This window comes from Pleurodeles waltl, chromosome 4_2 (assembly GCF_031143425.1).
Source record: "Pleurodeles waltl isolate 20211129_DDA chromosome 4_2, aPleWal1.hap1.20221129, whole genome shotgun sequence".
NCBI classification, from domain to species: domain Eukaryota; kingdom Metazoa; phylum Chordata; class Amphibia; order Caudata; family Salamandridae; genus Pleurodeles; species Pleurodeles waltl.
The window spans coordinates 1037173501-1037201278 of NC_090443.1; the positions used below are offsets into that span (position 1 = coordinate 1037173501).

Consider the following 27778-nt stretch of genomic DNA (forward strand, 5'->3'; position numbering starts at 1 on the left):
TTACACTGGACAAGTATCATAACACATTTAAATACTTCACTTGATCATAGTTACATTAAAGCTGTGTTTGTAATTATATGAGTGGAATTTAATGTTAAAAGCTGCCTTTTTGAAATGGCTTCCGTCAGCATATAATAGGTTTTTAAAACATATATAGACATTTTAAGCAAGTTCTTTATGATGGCTATTCAGCAGCTGGTTAAGATTACAATTAAGAGTTCAATCCACTTCAGAGTCTAAAGATTTCTCATTGTCCTGATTTTAAAAAATCAACAACGATATACATTGAAAATTCCATGTAAGTGACTTTGAAAACACTTCAAATCCTAAACATTGATTGGTTCCTCCCTCACTGTATAGTGGAACCCATTGCATACATGCCAATAGACCTGATTCAGGCGGGAGACTCACGATTTTACAAAACAAAAACATCTTTATTTGGCTGTCTCCCGCCTGAAATTGTCTCTGCTTCAACGAAGTCAATGGGGAAAATACAGCCTCCAAATTTTTTTTTTTAAATCTCCCACTTTCCTAAAAAGTTAGCATGTATGTCAATGTGAATCTACATTGGCACTTTTGAGCCTAAAATACTGACGAAAGAATAGTGTTTAGACACATGGAGTGCGCTGCTTTTACCAATAAAAGCTTTCCATCTATAACACTTACTTGTGAGACCGTTTCTTAAGAGGGGGAGTGGAGGGCATTTACGGCACATCATTGTCAAAAAGGTAAGAGGCTAGTCCTTTCGATAATTAGATATTTCAGTCTCTTGGAGGTCATCTGGGGCATGGCTAAGGTATTTAAGCCACGCCCAAGCCCCCCCCATCTTGGACATAGCTTAGGTGTTTAATCCATGCCCAGGCTCACCTCCATCTCATTCGACCAATCATGACATACAGGGAGTGCAGAATTATTAGGCAAGTTGTATTTTTGAGGATTAATTTTATTATTGAACAACAACCATGTTCTCAATGAACCCAAAAAACTCATTAATATCAAAGCTGAATATTTTTGGAAGTAGTTTTTAGTTTGTTTTTAGTTTTAGCTATGTTAGGGGGATATCTGTGTGTGCAGGTGACTATTACTGTGCATAATTATTAGGCAACTTAACAAAAAACAAATATATACCCATTTCAATTATTTATTATTACCAGTGAAACCAATATAACATCTCAACATTCACAAATATACATTTCTGACATTCAAAAACAAAACAAAAACAAATCAGTGACCAATATAGCCACCTTTCTTTGCAAGGACACTCAAAAGCCTGCCATCCATGGATTCTGTCAGTGTTTTGATCTGTTCACCATCAACATTGCGTGCAGCAGCAACCACAGCCTCCCAGACACTGTTCAGAGAGGTGTACTGTTTTCCCTCCTTGTAAATCTCACATTTGATGATGGACCACAGGTTCTCAATGGGGTTCAGATCAGGTGAACAAGGAGGCCATGTCATTAGATTTCCTTCTTTTATACCCTTTCTTGCCAGCCACGCTGTGGAGTACTTGGATGCGTGTGATGGAGCATTGTCCTGCATGAAAATCATGTTTTTCTTGAAGGATGCAGACTTCTTCCTGTACAACTGCTTGAAGAAGGTGTCTTCCAGGAACTGGCAGTAGGACTGGGAGTTGAGCTTGACTCCATCCTCAACCCGAAAAGGCCCCACAAGCTCATCTTTGATGATACCAGCCCAAACCAGTACTCCACCTCCACCTTGCTGGCGTCTGAGTCGGACTGGAGCTCTCTGCCCTTTACCAATCCAGCCACGGGCCCATCCATCTGGCCCATCAAGACTCACTCTCATTTCATCAGTCCATAAAACCTTATAAAAATCAGTCTTGAGATATTTCTTGGCCCAGTCTTGACATTTCAGCTTGTGTGTCTTGTTCAGTGGTGGTCGTCTTTCAGCCTTTCTTACCTTGGCCATGTCTCTGAGTATTGCACACCTTGTGCTTTTGGGCACTCCAGTGATGTTGCAGCTCTGAAATATGGCCAAACTGGTGGCAAGTGGCATCGTGGCAGCTGCACGCTTGACTTTTCTCAGTTCATGGGCAGTTATTTTGCGCCTTGGTTTTTCCACACGCTTCTTGCTACCCTGTTGACTATTTTGAATGAAACGCTTGATTGTTCGATGATCACGCTTCAGAAGCTTTGCAATTTTAAGAGTGCTGCATCCCTCTGCAAGATATCTCACTATTTTTGACTTTTCTGAGCCTGTCAAGTCCTTCTTTTGACCCATTTTGCCAAAGGAAAGGAAGTTGCCTAATAATTATGCACACCTGATATAGGGTGTTGATGTCATTAGACCACACCCCTTCTCATTACAGAGATGCACATCACCTAATATGCTTAATTGGTAGTAGGCTTTCGAGCCTATACAGCTTGGAGTAAGACAACATGCATAAAGAGGATGATGTGGTCAAAATACTAATTTGCCTAATAATTCTGCACTCCCTGTATGCTTCACCAGTGTCAGTGGTTGCCAGCTGGAGTATGGGACGCATCTGCGGCCGCTACAGAACAAGGCCTTATGGGTAGCAGTAGGTGCTCCTTGCTTCTGTAGAACAGCAGACCTCCACAGAGATCTAGGCGTTGAGATGTTGAACGGCCATCACCGCAAACTCAATGAGAAATTCTACAAAGGACTGGATCAAAAGGAAAACCCACCGATCATGAAATTTGCTGACATTTCTGCAAACTTTTTTGACCGCTATTCACAGCCCATCACAGCGCTGACCATGTGAACCATCTTCACCTGCGACAAAGAGTCACAGATCAATAAATAAACAAAACAGTGATTTAAAAATTCAAAATGAATATTGAGTAATGGGGCTACCACCTCGGTATCCAAAACAAACCGCTGACAGAAGGAATCTGGAAGCCAAAGAAGGCATCAACACCTCCATCTTAGGCATGGCAGGTATTTAAGGCACACCTTTGAACATGGCAGCTGCAGAGTATTGGCTGCCGGGTTAGGTGCGGCTTAACTGTGTGCTTCGTGCCCTGCATAAATAATGCACAGAGACATAAATGACCTGATTACAACTTTGGCGGAGGGGGTTAATCCGTCCCAAATGTGACAGATATCCCGCCCGCTGTATTATGAGTTCCATAGGATATAATGGACTCGTGATACGGCGGGCGGAATATCAGTCACATTTGAGACGGATAAACCCCCTGCGCCAAAGTTGTAATCAGTTCCAGAGTGTTTCATTCACGGCGCTGGCTAGGAACCGACATATCCGGCTTCAGGGCGTTCCGTGTCCACATCAGTGTCCACCTGGTGGATTTAAAAAATGAGAAGTTGTGTGTGATTGCTTCATTGTTTCATCGGGCTGTTATCGTCGTGCCTTGACGGCTCGTAAAGACCCATGGGTAGTGCCCAAAGAGGTGCCAGAACTTGCTGCCCGGGTGCCTGTCTTTCACGAAAACCATGTTACCTGGGAAGAGATCTGACGTGTGTGCTCCTCATCAGACACACACCTTGTAGTTTTGGTTTTTTCTCCTCTGTAGTGTAGAGGCTTCTGGTGGTGTGAGACAGTGTCAGTTATGTCCCGTCCCATGCTGGCGTGCCCTGGGGCTTATCCCATGATCGAATGTTGGGTTTGTTGATATTCATGCATAAATGCATGAATGCAAATGTCTACGGTTCCAGCAGTTGCTGGTTAGCGTGAGCAATGCAAACCACTTTGTTAGGTAGGCACATGAAATGCTCGGCCTCCCCATTAGCTTGAGGCCACCGGGGGGTGGTCATTGCTTGTGTATGATGCCCCAGGATTACCAGTATGTCCCAAACTCCTGACTTTGAAAGGTTGAACCATTGTCAGATCAGAGCTCTTGCAGGAGCTCGTGTGTGGCTTGTGACTATCATCTTCTCGAGCTTGGGAATGGGGATGACTTACATTGCCGTTTGAGATGTTACCGATTTTACCTCTGGATGTTTGTATAGTCATCAATCAGGACACGGGTACATCGCCCATCAGAAAGGCACCCAAAGTCAAGAATCGCACATACCCACAGTTGCTGGGGGCCTCGCTCCTTGATCACTGGGGTTGGTGCAGCCGGTGGGCCTCTGACCTGGTACCATTGACAGGACCGCACTGTGGCCTTGACCATCTCTTCCATGAGTGAGAACCATGATGTAGTCCTGAAGCGGTTCTTAATTTTTACCATGCCATGGTGCCAATTATGGGCTAGCTGAACTGCTTGATTTGTGAGGTTAGCAGGATTCTTAGCAGTAAGCACCCATTTGCATCTGTCACGAGTTCATGAGGCATCATGGTAGAGTGACTAGAGTTTTCTTTCCCTCTAGGGTTTGATAGGCTCTATGGCCCTGATTTATACTTTTTGGTGCAAAACTGCACTAACGCAGTTTTACACTAAAAAGCTTAGCACCGGCTTGCACCATTTCTGTGCACCAGCCGGGCACCATGTCTATGGAATCGTGCAAGCCGGTGATAGGGTAGGCTAACATCAATAAAAATGACAATAGTCGGGTGAAGCTGGCTGTATGGTAGAAGGGGATTTTGCACCAAAAAATGAGGCTAGGCAGGTTAGAGTGAAATAAAATGACTCTAACCAGATTAGTGCCATTTTATGGTGCTAAACTTACCATGCCACATGATTCCTACCTTAGAAAAGGCAGGAGTCATGCCCACCACCCCAATGGCCAGCACAGGGGACAAGAGTCCCCTGGGCATGGCCATTGCACCCTGTGCCATGTATGGGGCCCCATTCAGGGCCTCCTATGGCACTTTAAAAAATAAAATAAAATACCTACGTGTACTTACCTGTAATTACCTGGGATGGGGTCCCCCATCCTCCGCAGTCCCTCTGGTGTGGTTGGGAGGTGTCCCTGGGGCCTGGGGAGGGCACCTGTGGGCTTATTCCATGGTGTTCCACCATGGAAATAGGCCCACAGGTCCCCTAACGCCTGCCCTGACCCAGGTGTTAACAAATGGGCCGAAGCAAGCTTTGCACCTTTTTTTGACCCCTCCTCCCTCCCGTGCACCATTTTTGCACAGGAGTATAAATATGGCGTTAACACCATAGAGTCATTTTTTGCACAGGAACGCCTACCTTGCATCTCATTAAGGCAATGTAGGTTTCCACGTCCCAAAAATGACTTTAACTTCATAAATTTGGCGCCAGAGGGGTCTAGCGCCAAAGTATAAATATGGAGTTAGTTTTGCACTGAATCAGAGTTTTTTAAAAATGACGCTCATTTGGTGCAAACAGAGTATAAATATGCCCCTATGTTCTTTGAGGGAACTCCGCTTCCCTGACGGGACTGTGGCTAGGGCTAGTTGTAGACATTTGTCCTGCTTCATTGCACTGCAGATCATGTCCAGAGACCGAGGCAGTGGTCAGGAACTTTCGACTACATATCTTATGTATTCAATGTCTTTTGTCTCTTTGTGCGTCACCTCTCGTGGGTGGCAGGACAGATTGTAAGCTGCGTTGTTAGCACCAGGCTGGTATTCCACCTGGCAGTCATAATCTTGCAACTGGAGCGTCCACTTCTCAATGCGGGCCGAGGTTTGGAGGAAGTGTCCTGAAACAACAGGATAAGCAGCTTGTGGTCTTTTGTCACCATCAAAGGGTGTCACTAGATGTGCAGGTGAAAGTGTCTGCATGCCCAGTGGTTGGCAATGGCCTCCCTTTCTATCTGTGTGTATCTCTGTTACATAGCTGTGAGTAATCAGCTGGCATGAGATACTGGCTGAACCTGTGTGGAGAATGCAATGATGTACTTCAAGTACGGGTGCAGGGCCAATTGGTGGTACATCAATTGCAGGTCTACTTTAGAGAACTATTGAGTTCCACTGAGCTCTCCAATGAGGTCATCGATGGTGGGGGTTAGGTGATGCTCTTGCCAGACTGCAATGTTGAGGAGCCTCATGTCTATGCAGATGCAAACCTCCCCAAGCTGCTTTTGTTTTCTTGCAACCACAATGGGTGACACACATGGAATGGGGACCATGACCACCTTGATAAATCTAGCTCGTTTTAGTTTGTCTAGTTCCTTCTCAATGTTGGGTCTCAAATGAAACACTATGCAATGATGTTGCAGTGCCATGGGCTGTAATGATTTGTTGATGTTCAACTGCATGACTTTGCTGTTCAAACATCCAATGCTATTGAACAGGTTTTTAAAGTTATTGAGGATGTGCTAGAGTTCTTCAGCTTGTATTCCAAATGCAAACTTAATCAAATCCAGGGTCTCTTCTGTGTGGCAACTGACAAGCATGCCTTGGCCCCCTCTTGCCACATATATGGTGGTGTTGACACGTATCCTCATGTGAGACTTTGGAACTGAAACTCCCTAATATGGGCAGTGGTTGTGTCTGTCTGTATGCCAGGACTTTGACTTTCTCCTTAGCTAGCACTGGGGGTTTCAGCATGGCCTGATATGTGTCTCCCGATGTAATGTCTGTGAATGCACCTGTGTCTATGGTTGTGGTGATTGTGTATTGGCCAACACAAAGTTGACCTTAGGGGAGCGGCCTTCGGTGGCAGTATCATTGCAGATGGTAAATACTGAGTGCACAGTGTATTTGGTGACGTTTTCGCCATCCATGTCTTCTGTTCCTCCTTCTGGTTTGGGGGTGGTGTGGATGGTTTCTTTCACTGCCCTGTTTTTTGAGGATCTAAACACCGTTGCAAAATGATTATATTTGCTGCATGTGATGCACTTCCATTCTTTAGCTGGGCATTTTGTCAGCTTGTGCGATGGTTCTTCACAATATCCACATGTTCTTTTAATGTCCAGCAGTCTCTTTGCGGACTGGGTGCCACAAAGCAGTTGGACTGTGTTGACTGGTTCCAGCTTGACCGTCCAATGTAGTGCGGCTTCCATGTGTGACACCCGAGCCTTCAACAGCTCCTTTGATTTAAGTGTGAGGATGTCTTGTTGGGATTTCCCCTGACTCCTGCAGTATGTTTTCTTGCAGCTTGCAGGAGGCACAGCTTTGAATGATCAGGCCTCTAATCTCCTCTTGCTCATCATTGAAGCTGCAGGTACTAGCAAGCTCTTGGAGTCTGCCATATTAGCCATAAAGTGACTCTTCGGGCTCTTGGTGGGCTTGCCTGAATATGAATTGTTCATAGTCCTTGTTGGCCATTGGCTCAAAGTGTGCCTTTAAGGCTGTGACAAGCGAGGCATACATTCTGGGTGCCCCCTCCGTGAGAGTATTGTATACTTTATGAATGTCCCTACCCCTAGCCACCCAGTCCCTACACTTGGGAGATTGCTGTACCTTCTATGAAGAAGGGCTCATTGGCACCAGCACACTGGTCATTCTAGAACGTGTCCATATGGCTCACAGCCGGAATAGGGAATGTGAGCAGGGGCACACTCCTGTGGGTCGTGAAGGGAAAACAGAATCAATGTGTAAGAGGCTGCTCAAGGACGGGCACACCTCATGGCACAAGCACTGCTGGATCCAAATGACTGTCGGGTTGGGTGCATTCTAAGTGCATGCGTCGTGCACTGTATAATTAATGCACAGAGACACAGGGTGATCCATTTGCGGCATCCAGCTGGTTACTGATATATCAGACGTGCCATCTGCCTTTTATTTTGTGCTGCACTCTGCGCAGGGGGAAACCAAACAGACTCAGGTAGGCAGGTGGGTTTGCCCTTTCTTCCATCAGGACATCAGGTACGTCAATGTCCAGGCTCACCTCCATCTTGGGCATGGCTAAGGTATTTAAGCTGCTCCCAGGCTCATCCGCCATGCTGGGCATGACTGATGTATTTAAGCCGCCATCAGGCTCACCTGCCATCTTGGGCATGACTAAGGTATTTAAGCTGCTCCTAGGCTCACCAGCCATGTTGGGCATGACTGAGGTGTTTAAGCCACCCCCAGGCTGACAGCCATCTTGGATATGACTAAGGTATTTCACCCACACCCAAGCTCACCACTATCTTGGGCATGGCTCAGGTAGTTAAGCCACGCCTAGCTTTGCTACCATCTTGGGCATGGCTAAGGTAATTAAGCCATGCCCAGGCTCACTCCCATCTTGGGCATGACTCAGGTATTTAAGCCACGCCCAGGCTCACCCCCATCTTGGGCATGGCTCAGGTATTTAAGCCACGCCCAGGCTCACCCCCATCAGTCAGGTGTTTAAGCCACGCCCAGGCTCACCCCCATCTTGGGCATGACTCAGGTATTTAAGCCATGCCCAGGCTCCCCCCTCATCTTGGCCGTGGCTCAGGTATTTAAGCCACGCCCAGGCTCCCCCCTCATCTTGGGCAGGTATATAAACCACGCCCAGGCTCACCTGCCTCCCTTATAATCCAGTTTCCCGAGGAGACAGGATCTCCTGGCGCTGGTTCCCGCATCGCATCTTCTGAAGCACCTGTGTCCGTGTGCGCAGGGCCCAGCAGTGAACAGCCGACGTCACTGGCCTGGAAAAGAAGAATATTAAAAGCAAACAACATTTAAGAGCAAGATCAAGCCTGAAGGTAAGATTCGGTCCTGTTAGGAAGCTGTGACACTAAAAACAAAAAGTCAGAAAACACTTTAAGCGCACTGCAGAAAAACAACAGTTATAACAAAGCATTTTTTGGTGAATTTCTGTAGAAAGAAAAGACATTGCTAGCGTATAATTTTTATGTTAATGTTAATTTATCACCGTGAAAGACATTTATGGTTTTACTCGAAGTGCAGAAGCAGAAGGGATGTGCCGAACAGCCTGTAAAGGTTTATGAACAATTCCAAAAATTTTTCTAATAAGGTAAAGTTAACCTTAACTGCCAAGCGAAGTAACAAACCCAGAACAACCAGTAAAAACTGTTATTTTTGAAAGCACAGGCATTTCATTTGTTGAACGGTACCTGTGAATTAACAGGTGAATTTGGACATAAAGAGGGAATCGAATAGTCTACGGAACTGTTGAACAACAACGAATATCTGAATTTTCCTCTCTATTGGGAGATTAATTATTGAGCAACCCTGATTCAATTAAATTCTCTACTATTGACTTTGTTTAGCTTTCAGCTCTCTGATTATGTAGATGGAATTCACTTAGGGGTCTCCAGGCTTTGCAGGTGCGACCCCTGGCTTGGTCCTTGCGACCCCTGGCCACGGGGTACCAGAAACACAGGGGCAGCCATCATAGACATCAGTTAAGGCTCCAATTTCTTTGTTTTTTAAAAATATTTTATTACTAGGGTGACCACCTGGCATGAAGGCAAATTCTGGACAGGACTGTAAAAAAATCAGATCAAAGGGTCAACATTCAGGACAAAAATTCAAGAACAAACTCGGTTTTACGGACACACCCAAGAGAGGCCATACCCCACTACATTATCAGTGCATGTATTCACTATTTTCCACATATCACTATTTATTTACTGTGGTCTTTTCGTGATTGCCTCCTGGTATGCTACATTCAGGAGTCACATTACATCCTTTTTCAGAAGTAAATTAATACCCTTCAGCACCTGTCAAGGCCTTCACCTCTGCCCAAATCTACCCAAACTTTCTTGGAGAGAAACCAACAGCAACATTTTCAATATGTTTCTAAATATTTAAAACCCCCTGGCAAACAGTTTGGGAAACATTAAGGTAAGTAACCATATGCTAGTTTAAACAAGTTGAACTCAAACATGTCCTACCTCAACCTCAAATGGGCTTTCAAGCTAAAAAAATAATAGTGAGGCACAGCAGATGGTGTGGGCGACAGTCTTACACCTAATGTCAGGATGTGAGGTACCCACAACTTGTCTGTAGTCTCACAGCACTAGAGTGTAGGTCCGGGACTCTAAATTTGTCTCAGAGCTGGGAGCCCGGACTACCAATCAAAGAGAATTAAAGAGGACGATGAAATCAAGATCAAATCTGAGATCCACAGCAAATGATTCAAAGGGTTGTTGCTAAAAACTGGATAAATAAGGAAGAGAAGAACAAGGTGGGACCATTCCTAAAATCAGATAAGAAAGGTCCACCAAGACTATCAGAAGGCATTGTGTACCTGGAATGTTGTCTCAGCAGACAGGAGAGAAACAGAAAAGGCGCTGTCAATTAGTTAATAAGCAGCACCCACCCGCCCTGGCAAACTCTTCTGGTGCAATGGTCTGTGTTGATGCTTGTGAAGCATGAGCAGGGGTCAGACCACTTGCAAGGTTGTGCAAGGCAAGTGCCAACTCTGTCCCTGTCTTAAAATGGTTTTGCAATTAAGCAAAAGCCAAACCAATAATCTGGCTTATCCCTAAGTGTCAAAGTACAAGTAGAATCTTCAAAATATTTGGGATGAAAACTGCACAAACAAAATGAAAGAACTTGAGGAAGATCTTAAATTTTAACTAGTATTTCTTTAGCATATGGTACTGTTTTCCCCTCTATATACAATTAGACCTCAGATTCAACTGGGAATCAGTTGCCTTTCAATACCTAGGTGTTAGAAATGAGGTGCCTAGCTGGCAGAGGTCTATACCCTTGTACAAGTAGGGACCACAATCCTAGTCAGGGTAAGTCACACACAATCCAAATTATCCTGTGTCCACCCTCTGGTAGCTTGGCACTGAGCAGACAGGCTTAACTTAGAAGGCAATGTGTAAAGTATTTGTGCAACAAGTCATGCAATAACACAGTGAAAACACCACAAAAATACACCACACAGGTTTCGAAAATTATATTATATTTATCCAGTTAAATTAAGGTCAAAGCGATCAAGATTTGATAATCACAAGTTGCAATATCACTTTTGCAATTATAAGAAGGGTCTTAAGTTCTTAAAAAGCAACAAATGTCTCTTGCAAAAACAAAGTACCTGGTATGCGTCAAAATTACACACACGGAGACGGCAGAGGAAGAGATGCAAGGAAAACGAAGGGTGTGCTTCGGATTTCCAAGCGCACACAGACAATGCGTCGATTCTTTCCCACACAGCAAGGACTTTGCGTTGAATTCTGGTACGCAGGCTTGAATCCTCTTTGCGATGCGGGGTCTTTTGACGCCCAGGGACGATGCGTGGAAATCTTGGGCATGCTGGACGAAGTCACAGGTGCTGCATCGATCCGGTGGGTGATGCGTTGGAGTTTCTGTCACACAGCAGACGCGTCGATTTCTTCCACAGGAAGTGGGCTGTGGGTCGAAGTTCTGGTCGCAATGCTGGCACTGAATCGATCTCCACTCGTGAAGCCAGGCTGCGTCGTTCCGGTTCGGCCATGAGGTGATTTGTTCACCGCTAAGCAGGCTGTGCATCAATTCCGGCAGGCTGTGCATCGATTTTTGCAGCACAAGGAGTTTCCTTGCAGAGAAGACGTCTTTTTGGCACTGAGACTTCAGGAGCAGGAGGCAAGCTCAATCCAAGCCCTTGGAGAGCACTTCTCAGCAGAGGCCAGCAAGGCAGCAGGGCAACAGCAAGGCAGCAGTCCTTCACAGCAAAGCAGTTCAGGTGAGTCCTTTGGCAGCCAGGCAGCTCCTCTTGGCAGGTTGCAGGATCTGGTTCAGGAAGTGTCTCAGTTAGTGGGGTCAGGGACCCAGTTTATATACCCAACAGTGCATTTGAAGTGGGGGAGACTTCATAGAGTGGTTTTGAAGTACACAAGTTTCCCTTTCAGTACAACCCTGTCTGCCAGGGTCCCATTGGGGGGTTTGGCAGTCCATTGTGTGAGGGCAGGCCACTGTCCTTTGAAATGTAAGTGTCAGGCCCTGCACCCTTCCAGCCCAGGAAGACCCGTTCAGTATGCAGGTGTGACTGAGCATCCTGTGTTTGTGGTTGTCTGGTTGAAATGCACAAGGGAGCTGTCAACCAGCCCAGACAGACTGTAAGGCACAGATGGATTTTAAGTGCAGAGAAACGCTCACTTTCTAAAAGTGGCATTTCTAAAATAGTAATATAAAATCGAACTTCACCAATAAGCAGGATATTGTATTACAATTCTGGCCATACTAAACATGACCTGTTTACCCCTTTCTGATCAGAATCTACCACTCAAACAGTATATGAAGGTAGCCCTAATGTTAGCCTATGAAAGGAGCAGGCCTCACAGCAGTGGAAAATGAATTTAGGATTCTCCACTACCAGGACATATAAAACACACAGATATATGTCCTGCCTTTTACCTACACAGCACCCTGCCCTCTGGGTTACCTAGGGCCTACCTTAGGGGTGGCTAGTATGTAGAAAAAGGGAAGTTTTAGGCTTGACAAGTGCTTTTAAATGCCAAGTCGAAGTGGCAGTGAAACTGCACACACAGGACTTGCAATGGCAGGTTTGAGACATAGTTAAGGGGCAACTTATGTGGGTGGCACAACCAGTGCTGAAAGCCCACTAGTAATTTATTCAATTTACAGGCCCTGGGCACGTGTCTTGCAGTTTACTAGGGTCTTACAAGTAGATCAGATATGCCAATTGGGTATGAACCAATGTTACCATGTTTTAAGTGAGAAAGCATATGCACTTTAGCCCTGGTTAGCAGTGGTAAAGTGCGCAGAGTCCTAAAAGCAGCAAAAACAGTGTCAAAAAGTGGAAGGAGGCAGGCAAAAAGTTGTGGGTGACCACCCTAAGGCTGTCAGGCCTAACACTAGGATTAATAGCTACCATTTCCACACAGATCTGCTCAATGGAAATCTGGGCAGAGTGACACACTCCCCCTAAGCCCAGTTTGCTTTTTGGTCTTCTCTTCCGTTTTCAGTAATGGGCCACGTGGCACTAGCGAAGATGGTGTGCTATCCGATTATTCTATTATTTTGCTAACCTTCCCCTGCTTATCCCTCATTCCTTCTTCAGACACGCCACACATCAGATCTGGTCCTTAGGGCACCATTGGGCGGCACTTTTCACTCTAAAGCTACCTGCGACTGCGCGTGGACTAGAGCTTTACATACTTAGAATGCTATTATTTAGCTGCACTGCTCCAATGTGTGGCTTACTGTCTGGCCACCCCCTGCATGGGATGTGGTTTATCCATAAAGACATTAAGGAGGGCTTACTGCACTACTCATTGTTTCCTACTGACCATTCTATGGATCACCGTCCGGGGTTATCCTGAACAACTTTCTCTTCCCTTGCTAGAACCTGTAAACTCACTGACATGAAGAAACCTTATGTTCCTGCAATACCTTTGCTAGGCCTTCCCACTCACACAGGACAGCTGCACTCAGGGCTTCTTAAAATTGGAGGATTAGTTTGTGAACGGCAAGCTAGCAGATTTCCAAACCCTTATGGCAGACTACCATCTTCACTTGGGTCAACTCCTTACTTACAACCACCCTAAACAATCATTGAAATCCTTATTTCATGTCTGCCACCTAGCACTAACCCTACATGACGTGTGCCAGAAGCTCTACACCATAGGGACTGGTGGCAAACTGATGGTGGGTGTACAGACCTTTCCTTCAACATGGAGACCACTCCAGGGCTCCTCGCCATAATGCCTGGGAGACGGATGTGGCCAAAACTCTGCAAGATATGGACTGGGCTAAAATACTGGAATTTACCCAGATAGTATCCCACAGCTGCCACTTTAAGTACATTCAGATAACTTCCCTGGTAATGCATTCTGCCCGTTACTTGGTCAAATGTCAGACATTCTCCTCAGTGGGAACTTGGTGTTTACTTTTCTTTTTCTAAATTCAAAGTGAGAGGATTTATGTGACTATCCTGCTGGACACTGGGGGTGGGAAAGAGTTTTTTTTCTAATCGCATGACAACATTTAAATGATCTGTGCAAGGATTTCAGAATATATCAGAATTAGGAACACAAATGAAGCACATTTTTGTAAATTCTGAACTGTGCTGGAAATAAATACCTTAATATGATTAAAACAAATTGTTACACTAGGTGATGCAATTTCTACACATCATCGACTGTGCACTGTTTATTGGTAAAACATTGTCTGTGCCAATGTAACTGACATTTTCATCAAAACATGTCTGTAATGGCAGTGTGCTACCACACCATGCATACTCCACTCTACTCTGCACCACTCCACACCACTGCACCCTACTAAGCACCACTCCACTTTATGCCACTCCATGCCACTGCACTCTGGGACACTGCACTCTACTCCACTCTGAACCACCCCACTCTATGCAACTTCATGATATGCCACTCTACTCTACTCTGTACCACTCTACTCTATGCCAATGCACTCTACGCCACTGTACACCACTACGCTCTGCGCCTCTGCCTGCTACTCTAGTCTGGCCCACAGAAATCTACTCTGCAGTGCTATGACACTCTCTGCCACTCTGCAACACTGCAATGTTCGCCACTGCACTCCAGCCCACTCTACTCTGCATCACTCCACCCTATGCAATGGCACTCTACAGGACTATACTCTACTCTGCACTGCACCATTCTACTCCACTGCACCACTGTACACTGCTACATTCTATGCCACTCAAGTATACTCTGCACTCTGCACTCTAAACCACTGCACTCTACGTCAATACACTCTAAAAATCTGCACTGTACGCCATTGCACTCTACTCTGCACCACTGTACTCTGTGCAACTGCTCTCTATGCCACTTTACTCCACCCTACGCCATTGCACTGTGACACTCTGCAACACTGAACTCTCCACCACTGTACTCTAGACTACTCTATGCCACTGTACTCCAAGCCACTCTACTCTGCATCACTCCTCTCTGTGCCACTGCACTGTACAGCACTATACTCTACACCACTCGAGTCTGCTCTGCACTCTACACCACTGCAGTATACACCACTCTACACACTGCCACTCTATTGTATGCAACTCTACTCCATGCCACTGTACTCTATACCACTCTGCTGTGCACCACTCCACACCACTGCACTCTACTATGCACCACTCTAATCTATGCCTCTGCATTCTACAACACTACACGCAATGTCACTTGACAAAACAACACAAGCACTATATTCTGCAACACTCTATGCCAACACACTCTACACCAGTCAACTCTACTGTATGCCACCCCACTGTATGCCACTCTGTGTGACTCCACAGTAAGCCACTGCAATACACAACACTCTCTCCATTCTACAATACTCTTCACCATTCCACTCTGTGACACTCCGCTCCACTCTCCCCTATGCCACTAACTTTAAGTCATGCTGAACAGTAGCCACTCTGGTGTATAACATGGCTAAAACACATTGGCAAAGCCAATAACTCGTGCATAGACGAGACCTATTGATTTTGCCAATGTTTGTTAGTACCATGAGGCCCTGAGGTCCCTGAAAGCACTGTGAATGTGTACGTAACTATTTGAAGCATGCATTACCCTCTGCATAACATAAGCTGCCACAAAATGCACATATTTAGGTTAAGAGAAAAAAAAAGTGCTTCTGAAATATAGATTTCAATAGTATACAAATTATACCTAGTGCAAACATTTTTTATAACTGTACATTTAAACCACACACTCCACAGCTCAGCTTGGAACACCCTTCCAGTAAAAGAAAATATCTTTGCCATCAGAAAGCTTAAAATGACTCCTTTTATTAGAGCCAATACAGGTTTCCAAGCCCCTTTACATTTTCAGATTCATCAGTTGCGCACATTTGCATTTCTCTCAGGAAGGAGGCACCTTAGCAAGTTTCTTATCTTCCTGTCCTTCCCTCCAGATCAGAACGCATGAGACTCCCTGCCTTTCAATCCAGCTGGCAACACTGAATTGTCCTGTTAGAAATGGGGTTTATAGTAGGCAGTCAGTTTACACCCTGTCCAAGGAGGGACCCTCACTCTAGTCATGGTAAGGGAGACACACAGCTAAGATAACCCCTGCTCACCACATTGGTAGCTTGGCACGAGCAGTCAGGCTTATATCAGGGGAAATGTGTAAAGTTTTGTACACACACACACGGTTACTGGGTGAAAATACTACAAATGGACACCACACCAGTTTAGAAAAAATAGCCACTATTTATCTGAATAAAACAAGACCAAAACAACAAAAATCCAACATACTGAAGAAAATATATCAATTTATCTATGGGGCTGCATTGGGCTTACCTTAGGGGTGACTTACATGTAGTAAAAGGGAAGATTTGAACCTGGCAAGTGGGTACGCTTGTCAGGTCAAAGTGGCAATTTAAAACGATTGTACGACGAAACAACGAATTAAAAAACAACTACTGCCTTAACAACGAGGTCGGAACACCGACCTCGTTGCTACTACTAATGATTTTACCACGAATGCCTTAACAACGATATTTCGTTGTAAAGGCATTCCTGATAAAATCATTAGCAATAGGCACCATTCACCCTACATCCCTCACCCCACCCCCCCAACCCCACCCCAAAACCTAAAACCCCCAGACCCCCCACCCACTCCCCAAAACCAAAAACGCCCCACCCCAAAACCTAAAACCCCCTGACCCCCCACCCCCTCCCCAAAACCAAAAACGCCCCACCCTAAAACCTAAAACCCCCTGACCCCCCACCCCCTCCCCAAAACCAAAAACGCCCCACCAACCCCACCCCAAAACGTAAAACCCCCTGACCCCCCACCCCCTCCCCAAAACCAAAAACGCCCCACCCCCCAACCCCACCCCAAAACCTAAAACCCCCTGACCCCCCACCCCCTCCCCAAAACCAAAAACGTCCCACCCCCCCAACCCCACCCTAAAACCTAAAACCCCCTGACCCCACACCCCCTCCCCAAAACCAAAAACGCCCCACCCCCCAACCCCACCCCAAAACCTAAAACCCCCTGACCCCCCACCCCCTCCCCAAAACCAAAAACGCCCCACCCCCCCAACCCCACCCCAAAACCTAAAACCCCCTGACCCCCCACCCCCTCCCTAAAACCTAAACCCACCACTTACCTTCGCCAACTCCCTTCTTTGTACCTTAACCACGCATGTTCGTTGTTCAGAACATACGTAGTTAAGGCACAAAAAACCGGAGTCGTGGTTAAAAAAAGCGTTGTTGCGCTTTCGTTAACCACGACCTTCGGGAAAAAAAAGTAGTAAAAAAGGATGTTTCCCATTTAAAACTGCATACACAGACACTACAGTGGCAGGTCTGAGACATGTTTACAGGGCTGCTAATGTGGGTGGCACAATCAGTGCTGCAGACCCACTAGTAGCATTTGATCTACAGGCAATGGGCACCTCTAGTGCACTTTACTAGGGACTTACTAGTAAATCAACTATGCCAATCATGGAGAAAACCAATCACCAATCCAATTTAGACAGAGAGCACTTGCACCTTAGCACTAGTCAGCAGTGGTAAAGTGCCCAGAGTCCTAAAGCTAGCAAAAATTAAGTTAATGATCTTAACAGGTCAGAAGCCAAAAACACAGGGGTAACGATGCCACGACCTGATGAGTCTAACATGTCCTAATCACATTTGTCCTTTAGCTGAAAGGCTAAAATTACAGACAAATGCCATCCATTAAACCAATCATCACAGACAACAGATGGTATGGCTAAATTACCGGCAGTCCATGAAAATTACAGACGGGTGGTCACCCCATTTATTACACTAATAGTGAATAATAACATTCACTATTATTATTATAATAAATGGAGTCCAACTAGGTGGAATGTGGCGCTCTCTGGCAGCTGAGGTAAGTAACAAATGCTTTTGTAAGTTATGTGCAGTTTGCAGGTGAGAGCGCATTTATGTGTGTATGTGTGATCCTGTATGTATGTGTACGCATGTGTGTGTGTGAGTGAACGTAAAGGTCAAATGGAGTGTGATGTCACTTCGGCTACCCTTATATCAAGGGATGTAATTTCACGATTAAAGAACGTCCTTAAACCAATCCTTAAGAATGCCATGACATCATGTCAGAGAAACAAACAAATGTTTGATGCACCCGTCAGCAGTAGCGATATTAACTTCCATATCATGAAAATATTACAGCACTATGACAGTGGTAACAGTGAGAAACATTTTGCGTAGGCTGCAAAGCGTCTAACCAAAGGAATAAGGATAAAGCCGTAATCTTGGCAGTATTTCTCTCGTGGCAGATGGCCAAAACAGTAAACACCTGAGGACGTTGTTGAAAGTAGAGAGTAAAGAGGCAGTCGCATCTTGGGCTAAACGTATGCAGGTGAAAGGCACGCACATGATGGCATTGCATCACTAGAAATACAAAGACAGAATAGCCACAGTGAGGTGTATGTGAAATGCCCGACACAAAAAGCTCATAGAAACAAGCATTTGCAATGCAATGGGTCTCGCGTTTACTTGAGTTAAAGCTAGTAGCGTTGTAAACTCCTAACCGGACTTTTCTTGCTACATAACCTGAAAATGAAAAGTAAAACAGTTTCAAATAAGCCAGTCGACAGCCACCATGAGTGCAAAGCAAACACACAAAAGGAAACAGAAGCTCGCACACGGTGAAACGTGTCGGCAAAAGTGCAATTGTCCATGTAACCGGCAAAAGTGCAAATATCCATGTAACAGGGGCGATATAATGCAAATCGCTCGACTACTGCCCAGCGAGATTGCGCTGCTTAAAAATTAAAAAGAAAAAGTAGTCCAGAAACCAGACCGAAAACATGGAGCCTCGTATGTTTTCAGTAGTTGGCCGGTGCGCTCAAGGTGGGAAAAGGCATGACGTGTGCATGCCTTTGACCAATTAAATCAAGGTAATTTTAAAAGGCAAGCCCACAAACCAACCTGATGGGCATGACATAGGCATGGTTAAAAGCCCACAGAGAGATGACACCACGGACGCAGCGCTTTGCGCTCGCCCCTAAAAAGGGGGCATGCATGCCGAGCTGAACCAATGACTCAACATCATATTATCACCATTGACGAAGAAAAGCACACCCAGAATGTAACTACCCAAAATCTCAATCCCATCGAGAGCACTTGCAACACAAACACTTGCCCTGTTGATTGGGAGCAGAGCAAAAAAAAACAAATCTAGGGCCAGATCTACCAAGATTGATTTTTGCGATTCGGAAATAGCGATTTTTGAGAAATCGCTCTTTCTGATTCACAAAATGCAATGTATCAGATTTGCGATTCGGTAATAGCGATTTCTTAAAAATCGCAAATGCTATTACCGAATCGCAAATTGCGATACCGGCCCCATTCGCACCTATGGGCCTGGCCCATATCTGCAAATTTTTTGCATTTCCAAAATTGCGATTTCTCAACTGGAAATCGCAATTTTGGAAATGCAAAACCCCAGGGTGCTGGGGCCTAAGGCCCCCTCTGCTGCACCCCAAACTATTTTTTACAACATGTAAGGTGCACACATGCCAAAAGGGCATGTGTGCTTTACATGTCAATTTAAAAAATGCATTTTAAATGCATTTTTAAAATTTGCACATGGTTACCACCAGGTTCAGCCTGGTGGTAAATAGCGATTCCTTAATGCCCAATTTGCATTAAGGAATTGCTTCTTCCATGTGCTTTAGAAATCGCAAATAAGGAATCCTTATTTGCGATTTCTTATTTAGAGAGTCGCAATTTGCGACTCTCTTAACAGGGTCGCAATTTTAAGGAATCGCTATTTTTGCGATTCCTTAAAATTGCATTCAGAATGCCTTTCATACATTCTGAAATGGCATTTTGCATTCGCAAACGGGCATTGGCACCGTTTGCGAATGCAAAAAGCTTTCATACATCTGGCCCATAGTGCTTTGAAATAAGTCACTTTGCTGCCTAGGCGCAAGGTGGAGGGTGATGTGAAGTTCTCTCACCCTCCATAGAAACCTCTCTGTGTATTGAACATGTCTGGCCTGCGCTTGACTCTTGTGTATTAGAAAATATACCTCTGGATGTTCAGTGCTGTGTGTCTCACCTTTGTTGCTCCTCATACCGGATTCAAATAAAGCGCTACAGGCAAGTTCAAAGTCTTCTCGTTGGTGTCAGTCGTAGGCCTTTCTTACAGTTCATCGACTGACTGTAGCATGTTGTATTCTAGTGTCCCCTCAAGGCACTTAGGGGCTGCTTTTTTCTTTTGTAGTGCCGCATTTGCGTAATAGTTTTTACGCAAAAGCGGTGCAAACTTACAAAACATAATAGAATTTTGTAAGTTTGCGCCGTTTTGCATCAAAAGGTGACACAAATGCAGCGCTAAAGAAAGTATAAATCAGGCCCCAAGGCCCATATTTATACTTTTTGGTGCAAACCTGTGCTAAAGCAGATTTACATCAAAAAGTATAGCACCGGCTAGCGCCATTCCTAGACGCCGGCCGGGCGCCATATTTATGGAATGGCACTAGCTGGCGCTAAGGCCCTGTTAGCATCCTTGGAAAGGGCGCTAACAGGGCCGGGGAGGTATGGGGGAACCGGGTCTTGTGCACCAAATTATGGCGCTACACTGTTTAGAGGTAGAAAAATTGCCTCTTGGCAGTGTAGCGCCATTTGCTGGCGCACAAGCCCCAAGGACATGGCTCCTGTCTTCGTAAAGACAGGAGCCATGCCCCCCACCCCAATGGCCATGCTCAGGGAATGAATGTCCCCTGGGCATGGCCCAGTGGGGCCAGCACCATGCAGGGGTCCCAAGTCAGGGCCCCCTAGAGGTGTTGGGCAAAAAAATAAAAAATACTCACCTGGACTTACCTTGGATGGGTCCCCCATCCTTAGGTGTCCTCCTGGTGTGGTTAGAGGTGGGTGGAGGTGTCCTTGGGGACAGGAAGGGCACATGTGGGCAATTTCCATGGCCTCTGACCATGGAAATCTGCCTACAGGTCCCCTTATGCCTGCCCAGACCCAGGCATTAAATAATGTTGCTAAGCAAGCTTAACCCTATTATTTAAGGCCCCCATCACCTCGTTCTGGATTTTAGCACAGGTGTATAAATATGGCACAAAGGCTATATCGTCCTTTTCTGGACTGGAACGCCTACCTTGCATCTCATTGACGCAAGGTAGTTTTTCCCCTCCAGAAAGTGACGTAAACTCTACAACTTTGGCACTAGACGTGTCTAGCACTAAAGTATAAATATGAAGCTAGGTTTGCGTTGAATTAGCGTAAAAAATATGACGCTGATTCAGCACAACCGGAGTATAAATATGGGCCTTAATTGGAGCAAAGAAGCACACTTTCAAGAGATGCGCCTGCATATAAGTAGGGTCCTGCGAGATATGAATACTTCATTTAAAAGGTGAGAGATCTAGTAAGTGACTTCAAGTGAGTAATGTGTGGCGCGGACTCGCAGCGCGACAGCTTGAAAGGTCTGATGCTGACTATGATTAGCATAGTGAACAAGAGGTATCCAGCTCAGTGGTACTCCGTTTATCCTCCAGGTGAGTGAGTTGAGTCTGTGACACTTCTCTGCCGCAAGCGTTCTGTCACATCTTCTAAACTATTTTACGTGTGCTCATTTTCGCGAGAAGGGGTGGGCGCCTGCTGCTTGTGCTTGTCAGGGTCGGAATAACTACCAGTCCACACATATGGGTATTGATCTATTGCGCAACATATACAACTCGAAGGCCGCGGAGCCACCACCTAGAAGCCCTCACTCATTTAGTTGAAGGCAAGTTACATTGAAATAAAGTCTTGCATTCACACTCAACTCCATATATATGTCTATATTTGGGTATATGTACTCCAGATATATTATAAATGATACTGAATCCAGAAGGTTAACTTAGAAAGGGAACATCAAAAGGTTACTGCCTTTAAAGCTGCACACAGTGACACAGTAAATATGAGGAAGCGGGGGGGGCACAGTGGTTGGGGAGTGCATCCTTCTTAGCGATTAAGAGCCGAGCGTCCTGCAGACAGTGTATATTTAATATACATTTATGTATACCTTAGGCATGTTGTAGAGTGTAGATCGTGAGCTTTACAAGACGAAGCCCTCTCCACAGAAGTGTGCTGCGTGGGGTCACACTGAGAGAGCAGGCACTGCTAACACGCTGCCGGGGGGCACAGTCTCTCTGGCATATGGCGAGTGGCCTCACATCCCTTCTTTAAAAGTGTTCCACAAATTCCTTGTCTTTCCTCGTAAGTTGTGTTATTGGCTTCGGCACATGATTAGACTAGCACTTCTGATAGCGAGCTACACAAACCAGAAACTTTAATTTAAAAGCAGTTCTTCTAACTTTCCAAAGCAGACATCATTGTTTACCCTTCAGGGCTCCCAGATGACAAGAGCGCTAACCACACCCTATGTTGCATTTCACTTGCGAAGTGCAAACATCACAGCGTCACATCAAAGTGATCTTGTGTGCCAACATTTGCATTTATGTAGCGCTTACTTACCGATGTACCCGCAATGCACATTGTAAAGCCAGGTCCACTCAATCCATGCATTTAAGCTCACTGCACGCAGTGATTGACATATGGAAAAGTCCCACAGCGGTGGCCACCTGGCACCAGAGGCTGCCAAAGTGTCCTTTGTTACACACCTAAAAAAGCAAAGCAAAAACAAGCCACAAAATGGAATGCGACGGTGGAACGAAAACGAGTACCGAAAATTGAAGTGAAGGGGAAGGACAGAGAATGTGGCGTAATGACCCAGAACTGTCGAACTTGGAGCTGAGGAGCCATGTTCGAGCCTTGGCGCCAGCTCAACATCCTTTACAAGCAAGTGTGGTAACACAAAAAGATTTAATGAAAGACATCAGCAGTCGAGAAGCCTGCTTCAGATGGTGCAGGGAACGATTAGGTAAACGTAAAGGAAAAAATGCGGTGCAGACCAAACTGAATAAAAGAAGTTCACTGAATAAAAGTTCCCTCTTTCACTATCACTGCATGCAGCGAAAGCAAAGCGGATGAACACAGTAATTGGGCTGCAGGAACTGACAAGAGCAAACACAGGAGAAGCAAGCATTGGTAAATGGAGGAAATAATGCCTCAGCCAATAGAAACAGAGGAAAAGTAAGTAGCAAACACAGGAGCCAATGAAAAGCAAGGGGTGGGATGTACGCCCCTTTTAAGATTTATATTAAATACAATAGATTTCACAAGCACAGCACAAGTAGTGTGCAGGCAAAACCTATAAATAAATATAGATGTATAAAAGGGCACATGCCGCAAGCCTAAGGCAAAAATGAGTGTGCCCAAGCAAGAAGCTAAAATGAACCCATGACTATAGTAATGCAGAGGGTTAATTCGCCTGCTACAAAGAGCGTGTATCATGCAGATCACAAAACTGTGTGTGAGTGAACTATGAATAGTGCTATAAAAAATGAAATGTGTATCATAGAGAAACTATGGAGAGATGGGGCGCACCTGGAGAGTGGTAGTGAGTGATTTTGTGGCGAAGGAGGTCATGGAGGTGTCACCCAAAAAAGACTGTCGCACCAGGCACCACCAGCCCTAAAGCAAGCTCGGGAGCACATGTCAAAATGAAAGTTTCACTGTAGACCCTGCTTTTTCCTCATTTTCTGCTAGTCCACACCGCAGGCACAAGGTGGAGGGAAAGCAGAGTGAGAGAGAAGGATGAAAGAAGGAAGAATAGAATCTGGCATGTTTCACCGCCTGCACAACTAAAGTCGCTAACTGGATGAAGGCCAAGCGTCTCAAGCACACCACCAACAAGGAAGAAGTAGTGATCTTCAACAAGAGCACCCCAGCATGGGACTTCAACCTGTGGCAGGCCCAAGTCAGACCCACACCTGGAAGCCATGCCAGGAATTTCGGAATAATTAACAACAGCAAACTGGACGTGACTGCACAAGTCAAAGCCATCACTGCATCCTGCTCCCACACTCTGAAGATACTGAGGAAGATCTTCAAATGGCTCCCATTCAACACCAGAAAAACTCTTTTGCACACCAAGCAAGTTGGAGCATGGGAACTCCATGTATGCTGGGATCACAAAAAAACTCACTAGAAGACAACAAACATTCAGCACTCGGAAGCCAGGCCATTCTTCATCCTCCCTATCAGAACTTACATCACACCATACATCAGAGAGCTCTACTGGCTCCCAGTTCACAAACACACTCATGTCACACACACATTCAAGGCACCACACAACTTAGGCTCCACCTTAACGGTTGCATCTCCTTCCACTAACCACCCAGACACCTCCGCTCCGAAAAGCTCCTACACACATCACACACATATGCAGAACCAGATCTCCAGACAGGCGTTCTCTTATATCGCTCCAAAAGTTTAAAACGTCCTCCTACTCCACATCAGAGCCTCTTCTCGTCTTGAATTCCACAAGAAAATGAAGTCTTGGCTTTTCAATTAACCACCCTTCTAGGAAAGTACCCTCTTTTTAGCATGGTTCCCCCCACTTTCTGCCTGCTGTCAGTGTGTTTTGACTGTGTTCACAGGGATCCTGCTAACCAGGACCCCAGTTGCTGTGCTCTCTCATCTACATTTGGTTGCTTAGGACTTAGCACACCCCACAATTGGCATACTTGTGCCCCCATATACATCCCTAGTATATGGTACTTAGGTACCCAGGGCATTGGAGCATCAGGGATTCTCCATGGGCTGCAGCATGTATTGTGTCACCCATGGGGGCCCATGGAAAATGTGTCTGCAGGCCTGCCATTGCAGCCTGCATGAAAAGGCGCATGCACCCTTTCACAACAGATCACTACACCAGGTCACTGTAAGTCACCCCTGTGGCAGGCATTCCTATCCCAGAGGGCAGGGTGCAGGTACCTGTGTGTGAGTGCACCCATGCATGAGCAGAGGTCCCCCTATGAACTCCAGCTCCATTATTCTGGACTTTGTAAGTGCAGGGAAGCCATTTTACCCATGTACTGGACTCAAGTCAACATCTGTGTCCAGCTACACAATGGTAACTCCGAACCTGGGCATGTTTGGTATCAAACATGTTGGAATCATATCCCAATACTGTTGCCAGTATTGGTTGTATGACTCCATGCACTATGGGTGCACTCTAGGGGACCCCCAGCATTGCCCCTACTAGTTTTCTGGGGTTTTCAAGGCAGCTCATGCTGTTGCCACCCCTCAGAGAGTTTTCTGCCCTCCTGCTGCTTGGCCAGCTCAGGCAGAGGAAGCCAGAACAAAGGATTTCCTGTGGGAGAGGGAGGTAACACCCTCTCCCTTGGAAATAGGTGTGACATGGCTTAGGAAGGTAGCCTCCCCAAGCCACTGGTATGCTTTGAAGGGCACATCTGGTGCCCTCCTTGCATAACCCATTCTACATCGGTTCAGGGACCTCCAGTCCCTGCTCTGGTGTGAAACTGGACAATGGAAAGGGGAGTGACCATTCCCCTGTCCATCACCACCCCAGGGGTGGTGCTCAGAGCTCCTCCTGGTGGCCACTTGATTCTGCTATCTTGAATCCAAGGTGGGCAGAGGCCCCTGAGAGCATCTTAGTGGCCAGGTCAGAAAGGTGACGTCCCAGCCCCCTCCTGATCGGTGGTCACCCTGATAAGTGACTGATCCCCCTTCCTGGGCTATTTAGGGTCTCCCTCTCAGGTAGGTCCTCAGAATCAATGTGCAAGATTCCAGCAGGATTCCTCTGCATCGTTTACTTCATCTTCTGGCCACCAGGACTGAACTTGACGCACCAGAAACCAACAATCTGCAACTCCAGCGACGACACTGGTCTGCAACATTGTTTCTTCTGCTCCTTCCAGCAACTGCAACATTTCCCTCGCTGTGCATCCTCTGAGGGCAACGATTCTTCAGCCTGCAAAAGAAGTAATAAGGAATCTCCCTTGGAGTGAAGGAGTCACTCCCCTGCATCCGAAGGCGCCAATTGCAATGACGACCGGCTGCGTGGATCCCCTCTCCTCCAGAACTGCATGGATCCTGCATCACAGGTGGTGGTCTGGAGAGGCCCCCTTCGTCCTTTCTACCAGCTGTCAAACTTGATAGATAGTAAGCCCTTGCATCTCTTTCCAGGGTAGTACCTGTGTGCACCACGACTCTTGCAGGTACTAAGGCTTGTTTATTCCTCCTCCAAGGGATCTTCAGACTCCATGTAGCCCCGACCTCCAGCACTCTTCCCTGCAAAGCACAGTCTCCAGGCTGCTGCTGCAGCGATGTGGAATTCTTCTTCAGGTGTGTTGAGTGGGCCTCACTGCGACTCCTGTGCCTGCCTCCTGTAGGTCGCCTGTGGGGGCTGCCTCCTCTTCTTGTGACTCTCCCAGCTGCTATGGGTCACCTAAGGCTCCCATTCTCAGATAGAGTACCCTGGCCCTTGCTGGTCCTCCTCAGCCTTGCAAAACCCTCTTCTCAGACTCTTGCTTTTGCCAAGGCTTGTTGGTGGGTTTTCCAGCACAACTGACTGACTGCATCAATGCTGCCAACATGGGACATCTCTTGAATCACTTCTGGAACTCCTCTTCTGCTTCTGTGCTGCACTGCTGACTTTCTTCATCCAATGTCGACCTGGTTCTGCATCCACAGAAGGGTGGGTAGTGGCTCCTGCCACAGCCGGACACTTCAACTCGAACTGGACTTGGTCCCCTTCTTTTGCAGGTTCTCTTCTTTCAGGATCCACCTTTGGTTTTTCTCCAGTCTTATCTGGGTCCTGCACAGTCCTTTTCCAAATTTCGCCTGTGGGTTTCGAGAAAAAACAGATACTTACCTCTTCTTTCATGGTCGCTGGGTGGCACCCTGGTACTTACGTTTTGGGGTTCCTAGTTCCTCCAGTCCCCCTCTACTGATTCCACTTCCTGGGATGGGGGACTGCCTTTCACATTCCACTTGCTTAGTATATGGTTTGGTCTCCCCCAGAGGCTTCACTATTTACTATTGTTTTCACTGTTTGCTATTGATTTCTATTTTAATCACTGACTTTTAATGTGTACGTAATAGTGTGTTTACTCATCTCTTATTTGAGTATTGCCTATTCAGTATTTTAGTTTTTGTGTTACTATAATAAAGTACCTTTATTTTTGAAACCCTGTATGGTTATTTTATGTGTGTAAGTACTGTGTGACTGTAGTGGTATTGCATCAGCTTTGCATGTCTCCTAGATAAGCCTTGGCTGCTCATTCACAGCTACCTCTAGAGACCCTGGCTCCTATACACTGACTACACCTCACTAATAGGAGATACCTGGACCTGGAATAAGGTGATAACACCATAGGTGCCCTTCACACACCAGGCCAGCTTCCTGCAACCCTAACATAGGACGGGCTAGGCGCACACACCTGCTCAGTGCCAGGATACCCTCATGAGTGACAGTGCACTTTACAAATACACATAACATACATGTGTTACGCATTGTGGGGAAATGTGAATACTGAAACGGAGTTCCATACATGGAACATTAATACTGAGATATCAGTGCATTTTTTACACTGACACAATGTAACTCTAAGGCCTGCATGTTAAATAACATGAGAATAATGCATGAAGTGCACATGCCCTTGCACCATGAACGAGCCGTGGCATTGAGCCACCCTTACACCTCCTCCCACACAGTGAGTATTCTTCTTGGACAGGATGCAGCCATAGTATATGTGAGCATTAGTGTTCACCTCTTGCAGTGTAGTACACTGAGCTCACCTGTGGTATAATTAAACAGCATTCCTGTCAGGTTGGCATCTCACATTCCATTATTACTGACTCCTTTTTGAGCAGTAGTCAAGTTAATGCATTGCCTCTGTTTTGATAGCATTTCATTTCTGTTACAGAAATTGTTAAGGGCTATTAACTGGTACAGGAAGAGCAATGGGCATTGCATCCTGGCACAGTATTTAAAATTGGTGGTATTTCTCTTTGCATGGGATTTTTGCTACAGACACTACTTTTTCTCAGGCACAAATATAATACTCTGCTGTACATCCAGGGTTTTGTACTTGGTACGTAATCTTCTCATGGGAGTTCATAAGACACACTGCCGGTGAGAACTAATGTTCTATAGCACTGAAGCACACCCTGCAGTTTCAGAGAATTTCATTAGTTTCCTCCAAGATTCATCGAACCAAACCTAGGTACTTTTGGGCACAACATCTGAAAAT

General features: G+C 45.9%; 1 protein-coding gene across 2 annotated transcripts in view; it reads left to right on the forward strand.

Moving 5' to 3' along the window:
• Window positions 1–8226: 8226 nt before the first annotated feature.
• Window positions 8227–27778, forward strand: part of LOC138293664 (aldehyde dehydrogenase family 3 member B1-like) — a 121149-nt gene continuing 101597 nt past the window's right edge. For both annotated transcript variants that reach the window (XM_069232966.1, XM_069232965.1), the window contains exon 1: window positions 8227–8472. The gene's annotated coding sequence lies outside the window, so the exon portion shown is untranslated. The remainder of the gene's footprint in view (window positions 8473–27778) is intronic.